Genomic DNA, 7,125 nt, shown 5'->3' on the forward strand with positions numbered 1-7,125 from the left:
GGGCGGCTGGCGGGCGGCCAGGGGCCAGGGGCGGCCGAGGGCGCGGCCAGGGCGGGCTGGGGGCGCGGCTGGGCGCGGTCGGGGGCGCGGATGGGCGCGGCCGGGGCCGGCCAGGGCGCGGCCGAGGCTGGCCAAGCGCGGCTGGGGCCAGGGCGCGGCCGGCGGCTGGGCTGGGGGCGGCCAGGGGCGCGGCCAGGGGTGGCCGGGCGGCTGGGCTGCCAAGGGGAGGGAGGAGGGGAGAGGGGAGAGGGAGGGAGGAGAGGGAAAAGGGGGGGCTCACCGGCGATGGGCGGCCGACGGCGAGGGCGGCGGCCGAGCAGGGGGCGGCGGCGGTTAGGGCAGAGGGGTAGGGGCGGCGGCTTAGGGAGAGAGAGGGAAAATGAGAGGGAGAGAGAGAGGGAGAGGGAATTGGGGAAAAAAAAGGGAGGTGGGGGGGGCGGCTGGGCCTGCCAAGGCCCAAGAGGGGGGCGCGCAGGGGGCTTGGGCCGGCCAAGGAGCCCATGGCGCGGGAGAGAGGGAAAGGGGAAGAGGGAGAGAGAAAGAAAGAGAAAGAAAAAGAAAAGATTATTTCCCTGTTTTCGAAATCCGATCTTCCTAGATGAATGCATTTGCACTTTCAAACAATCAAAGAATGCATAGCTCGGCATGGTGCATCAAACAACATAAAGTATTTTTTAGAGTTTTTCTTTACACGGGAATTCCAAACCGAATCCCGCTAGCTTTGGAAAAAGTCAAGGTCTAGCGAGGGCAAAAAGAAAAAGAAAAGGTAACGCCCGAATTTGGCGAGTAAAGAAAAGAAAAAAATCAGCTGCAAAATTCGGGGCGTTACACACGCGCCCGCAAGGGAGACATGAGAGGCCAGGTCATGGCTGTCAAGGTCATCTCCAAAGCCAAGGTCTTGCTATTCGTGATCTCACAGTGCTCTTTTATTGGACGCACGACACGATCTTACCTGTTTCAATCGGCTCGGTTCCTCCACCGGATCATGAACAAACTATGTGGGATGACATATTTGCCATCCTATTGTGATCTTTTTTAACTCTCTTTTAGTAGATCAGTATCTCTGAAGTGCCACTACCACAGGTGTTGCAATCATAAGTTCATGATTTGCTTCTTGGCTGACTTGCAGGGTGATCAGCTTTTTCCCCCCGATGGTATTGGCATTGGCATTGTCATTTCCCCGCAGGGTTAGAAGTACATTGTAGAGATCTTGTTTCAGCAATGCCGCATTTAATAATGTGCCCATTTTCATGATCTGAGTGTTCAACTGTTCATCCATCTATCACCTGTTTCTTGCTTTTTTGTTCTTTCTGTAAGCTATCATGGCATAGTAGTTTATGCAGCTGTAGATCACTAGCTTGGCAGCGACAGAGTTCCTTGTGAGACCTCAGAGAACCTGTTCCCGAGTATCTCCATCATATTGTTGTTCCTGCCATTAGTTTAGGTGTCCCTTGGTCCATTCTGCATCATTTTATTATATGATCATAAGTAGAAGAAACATAGGGAAAAGTGTAGGAACTAAAGAAATGTCTCTTAGATTCTGGGCACAAACTGAATCAGGTATTTTTTGCTTAGTGCTGAGAGCTGACCCTAATTTTGACGACTCACCATGGCAATCTGTATCGCCTGAAGCTAAAGATTTTGTCAAAAGACTTCTTAACAAGGATTACAGAAAAAGAATGACTGCTGCACAGGCACTCTGTAAGTACTCTCAATGTTTCACTATGTTTTTATTTTTTTCTGCCAATTTGTTGTTCTTTCATATTTTCTGCCAATTTGTTGTTCTTTCATATTTTTCTGCCATACTTGCTTTGCTGCATAAAACTGTAATATTATTGCTTGCTGAATTCTTAAGACATAGTGTGCTGCTAACTCGTGAACTTGTTGGTTTGGTTATAGATTCGTGAGAAGTACCTATCATTGAAGAAAGGTACCCGACCAGACATAACAACGACAATTGAAGATGTAAAAACCATTCTTATTCAACATTTTATAGTGTTCACACAAATAAAGGCTTCTCTAACTCCCCCTAAACTAAATAGCATTTGGTAATAACCAGGAGCTTCACAATGCTCGATCTTCATTTGAGCAAGCCCGTTTCAACCTGGTACGATTTGCATTGTCCATTACTTTGCTCCTTAGTTTCTGAGCTTATATGCTTACCATGCCATTGTTTGCCATGTCCATGTTAATTTCTCAGGTCACTTCACTTTCCCATGTCGAGGCAACGAAGAGATATGAATTTTTGGAGGCTGTTAGTGCGACGATGGACTCACATCTTCGATATTTTAAACAAGTACCTCCTTGCATATTTTGCCTTGTGGTGTAGCTATGTTATGCATGAATGTGATTAATCCTATCAATTTCTATTTGTTAGGGATATGAACTATTGCATCAAATGGAACCATATATTAATCAGGTAACTCTTAAACTATTTCTCTTTGTATTATGGTGTTAATGTTTTGCTCTAGTAGTTACATATCTTATTTCTGCTTTTAATCCAGTAGTTGGGAGAGGTGATCTTTGCATGAGTCCAGTAGAATTTGAACCTTCTGTAAGTGATGATTTAGTACTGGAGAAGAAATCTGGAAATGGGCAGCATGATGTCAGAGGCACACATCATCACAGAACCAGCATGAAACTAAAAAACCAATTGACTTGCTTAGGAAAGTTGATGGCAATAATATGTGTGCTGACTGTGGTGCTTCAGAACCTGATTGGGCATCGTTAAACCTTGGCGCACTTCTATGCATAGAGTGTTCTGGGGTGCACAGAAATCTTGGAGTGCATATATCAAAGGTATCTACAAATCCTTTAACTGTTAATTCTTTTAAATAGACTCTTGTTTCTCTTGATGGTTTTGCAATATTTATTTCTGCATTCATTTATTCTTTGAAGTCTAGAGGTTGAAACTTTAAAGTCTAGAAGTTGTTTCAGTGTGTGCATGATATCAAATAGACTTGGGCTTTGGTGCAGTGGTGCTATCACACCGACAGCTCCACCTAAAGCTACAACACATGTTTTGCATAAAGAAAGTGAAACAGTTTTTTCTCGAACACACAGAACTCGCATCATTATATTAAGGAAGTGAAATATGATCGTTTTTTTATAGCTTAGTATCATTTTTCTATTGCTAATTTAGGATAGTTATATATTTATTTTGATAGAATAGTAGCCTAAACACATGCATCTTATTTTAGGTTAGATCTCTGACACTTGATGTCGGAGTTTGGGAGCCATCTGTAATCAATCTCTTTCAGTCATTAGGAAACATGTTTGTCAACAGTATTTGGGAAGAGACGCTGCCAGATGATAATTCAAGGTAATATTATTGTTTTGAATCTCTTTATGAAGTAATTCCATGTCTATTGCTCTCCAGGTAACAAACTCTCAACATTGTTTCTTTTGCAGTGCTGATGGATCAGACACATCACAGTACCTCTCTGTTAGCAAGCCTAATCTCTTTATGAGAATTTTGGTTTATTTTGTTTGATTCCGGCTCTCATCAAGTGACTCCTCCCCCTCACGCTGACTTTGTGGACAGATGTCTCAATTCTAGTGGTGGAGCTACGAACAACAATCTGATGTACTGATCAAGAGCGATGGAGCTAATGTTTGAACTTGTGAACTAAAAATATGAACTATGGATGTGAACTTATGTATTTGGAATTATGTGAATTTGTGAACTTATGTATTTGGACTTGTGTGAACTTGTGATATGAACATATATCCATGTGTTTGAAATCTGTATTGTATGTGATATTCTGTGTTGCATGTGATTTTATGTTTGTCTAATTTTTCATTTCTGTAATTTTTATTTTTTTTTCTGGAAAAGGGATAAGAACGTGGGTACCCACGTTCTTAATGTTAAGAACGTGGGTACCGTCGAACTTAATGTGCAGCCCACACAGACCCACGCAGGCCACATAAGTTCGACGGCCACGTGGCCCCGTCGAACTTAAGGTTAAGAACGTGGGTGCCGTCGAACTTATGAGAAAGAATTCGACGGCCCCCGTCGATCTTAAAAACGCACGTTCTTAACCTTAAGTTCGACGGTACCCACGTTCTTCACATTAAGTTCGACGGTACCCACGTTCTTAACCTTAAGTTCGACGGGGCCGTCGAACTTACTTCTCTAAGTTCGTCCAAAAATCGCCGTCGGCTATATTCGTCGGTAAACCCACGTTCTTACGGTAAGTTCGACGGCTTATTACATTAAGTTCGACGGTTTTTCACCCACGTTCTTTAACCAGTTTCCTGTAGTGATATCCCAAGTACAACGGCAGCACCGACCCGGCGCAATACATAATGAGTTATCAGGTCGCCGTCGCATCCGCTGGAGGGGACGACGCCACAATGGCGAAGTCTTTCATCATCGCCCTAGAGGGCCCAGCTCTCACCTGGTTCACCAGATTGCCTCCGCTGTCCATTGATTCCTGGAGAAGTCTCAGGGACAAGTTCCTGCTCAACTTCCAAGGATACCGCCCAGACACCGACGCCTTGGCCGAGCTCTCGCTTTGCAAGCAGCTGGAAAAGGAGACTCTGCGGGAGTATTACCGCAAATTTTTAACACTCAAGTCGCAGCTGCCTTCCGTTAATGATCAGATAGCTATCCACTATGCCATCAGTGGCCTTCGTGCCGGCGTCCTCTACAGCCACTGCATCAGAGATCCGCCCAAGAACCTCCAGGAGCTATATCAGCTCTTTGAAAAATATGCCAAATCCGAAGAGCTCCACCAGCGCAAGGTCGAGTCACAGCGGAAACCCAAAGATGCCCCACAGTCCAGCCGTACGTGGACGAGGACTCCGCAGCCAGACTCCGGTCGAGACGGCCGTAATCAGCAGCAAGTGCACAACATCGCATAGTCAATCTAATCATGACCGAACACTGGTGGGCACCAATAACCCTGTTCCTACAGGGGTACTATCATCCAACCGACGTTAGTGAGGCCAAGCGCCTCAGACATCGAAGCCGGGACTTCGCACTGATTGAAGGCCAACTCTACAAGAAAGGGGTCAGTCAGCTAATGCTTAAGTGCGTCACCGAAACCGAAGGCATGCAGATCCTACGTGAAGTCCACAGCGGCACGTGCGGCTCACACGCAGGGCCAAGGGCCCTCGCTGCTAAGGTGATCCGCCAGGGTTTTTACTGGCCCGCAATGATTTGCGCCGCAAACTGGGTCACAAGATCCTGCGAAGCCTGCCAGAAGTTTTCCCCTCGGTCAGACAGCCCCTCGCAGTACACAAAGCTGATCGCCCACACATGGCCTCTCCAGCGCTGGGGCCTGGACATTGTCGGGCCCCTGCCACCGCTCAGGGGAACCTTAAGTTCGCCTTCGTCGCTGTCGAGTACTTCACCAAATGGATCGAGGCGAGGGCTGTTTCTACAATAACATCGAAGACTGCCCAAAAATTTTTCTGGCAGAACATTGTTTGCCGCTTCGGAGTACCGTCCGAACTAACAGTTGACAACGGCAAGCAGTTTGACAACCAAGACTTCAAGGATTTCTGTTTCTCCATTGGCACCAAGCTTGCCTTCGCCTCAGTCTATCATCCACAGTCCAACGGGGTCGTGGAACGCGCCAATGGGAAAATTTTCACAGCTGTCAAGAAGATGCTCCTTGATGAAAAAAAGAGGCAGTCTGGGCACTAAACATGACTGAGTGCAGAGCGACTGGGTTCACTCCCTTCTGCCTTCTATACGGATCGGAGGCCATGACCCCGCAAGAAATAAAGCATGGGTCCCCGCGAACAGTTCCGTCCGCCGTCCCCGACGTGGACGAGCCAACTTCAAAGGATCTCATTGACGGAGACCGAGTCTTCGCCCTACAGGCCCTAAACAAATACCAAGCCCAGACCAAAGCATGGCGCGACCACACAGTCATCCCAAGGGAGTTCAGCGAAGGGGACCTCGTACTTGTCCGAACAGCTCGGACGGAGTCCAGGGGCAAGCTAGAGCCCAAGTGGGAGGGCCCCTTCATAGTCAAGACAAAAGCTTCCCCCAGCGCTTACAGGCTCACAACGCCAAACGACGAGGACCTGGAGCACTCCTGGAACATCGACAACCTCCGGAAATTTTTTGTTTGATTCCTCAGGGCCGATTTCGCCCTTGTAATTCGCAAAAACAATCTTGTATCGGCCCGCACTCTTTTCCTCCCGGGGGGGTGAGGTTTTTAACGAGGCGGAGCCATGTAATATATGTGTGAAAAATCCCCCGCAAAAACATGCGTCGAAAAAAGACCGCGACGACGGTCTTCGACATTCGACCAATACGAGGTCACCGCGAGGCTAAGCGCTAGCCACCCTCGCGTGCGACAAATCCGCGCAGAAGTCGCCTAAGGGTGCAGCTGGACTAGCACAACAAGTGCAAAAAAACCGAAGTCTACCGCGTAGACTGTCCGCGCAGAAGTCGCCTAAGGGTGCAGCCGGACTAGCACAACAAGTGCGAAAAAACCGAAGTCTACCCGTAGACTGTCCACGCCGAAGTCGCCTAAGGGTGCAGCCGGACTAGCACAACAAGTGCGAAAAAACCGAAGTCTACCGCGTAGACTGTCCGCGCAGAAGTCGCCTAAGGGTACAGCCGGACTAGCACAACAAGTGCGAAAAAACCGAAGTCTACCGCGTAGACTGTCCGCGCAGAAGTCGCCTAAGGGTGCAGCCGGACTAGCACAACAAGTGCGAAAAAACCGAAGTCTACCGCGTAGACTGTCCGCGCAGAAGTCGCCTAAGGGTGCAGCCGGACTAGCACAACAAGTGCGGAAAAACCGAAGTCCACCGCGAAGACTGTCCGCGCAGAAGTCGCCTAAGGGTGCAGCCGGACTGGCACAACAAATGCAGAAACGACAACATCAAACCGTCCGCGCCAAGACCGACTACAATCACACCAGACAAAGTATACAACGCCTTCGCAGACATAGACAAGCGAGGGCACACAACTACATCATACAAGCCTTTACACATATACAAGCGAGGGCACCACACTCTACATCGGCTCAACCTTAGGAATAATTCCCATCTCCCTATAATTAAATAACATTATCCTAAGCTCTTCACCCGCAAAAAGACTTCGCAGTTCCCCTTCACCTGTACTCTCGGCGGCCGGCAAAGACAGCAGTTCCCGCCGGC

The 7,125-nt window shown here is 48.1% G+C and overlaps 1 non-coding gene across 2 annotated transcripts; it reads left to right on the plus strand.

The window, feature by feature from the left end:
- Nucleotides 1-838: 838 nt before the first annotated feature.
- Nucleotides 839-3,786, plus strand: LOC103642370 (uncharacterized). 2 transcript variants are annotated; one of them, XR_004849487.1, is made up of 8 exons: nucleotides 839-895; nucleotides 1,900-1,965; nucleotides 2,060-2,107; nucleotides 2,201-2,296; nucleotides 2,378-2,419; nucleotides 2,505-2,799; nucleotides 3,201-3,322; nucleotides 3,412-3,786. It is a non-coding gene; the product is annotated as an uncharacterized protein (transcript). The 2 variants fall into 2 exon arrangements; XR_004849488.1 differs by having other exon boundaries at nucleotides 2,508-2,799.
- Nucleotides 3,787-7,125: the final 3,339 nt, after the last annotated feature.

Source organism: Zea mays, chromosome 5, assembly GCF_902167145.1.
Source record: "Zea mays cultivar B73 chromosome 5, Zm-B73-REFERENCE-NAM-5.0, whole genome shotgun sequence".
In the NCBI taxonomy this organism is placed as follows: Eukaryota; Viridiplantae; Streptophyta; class Magnoliopsida; order Poales; family Poaceae; genus Zea; species Zea mays.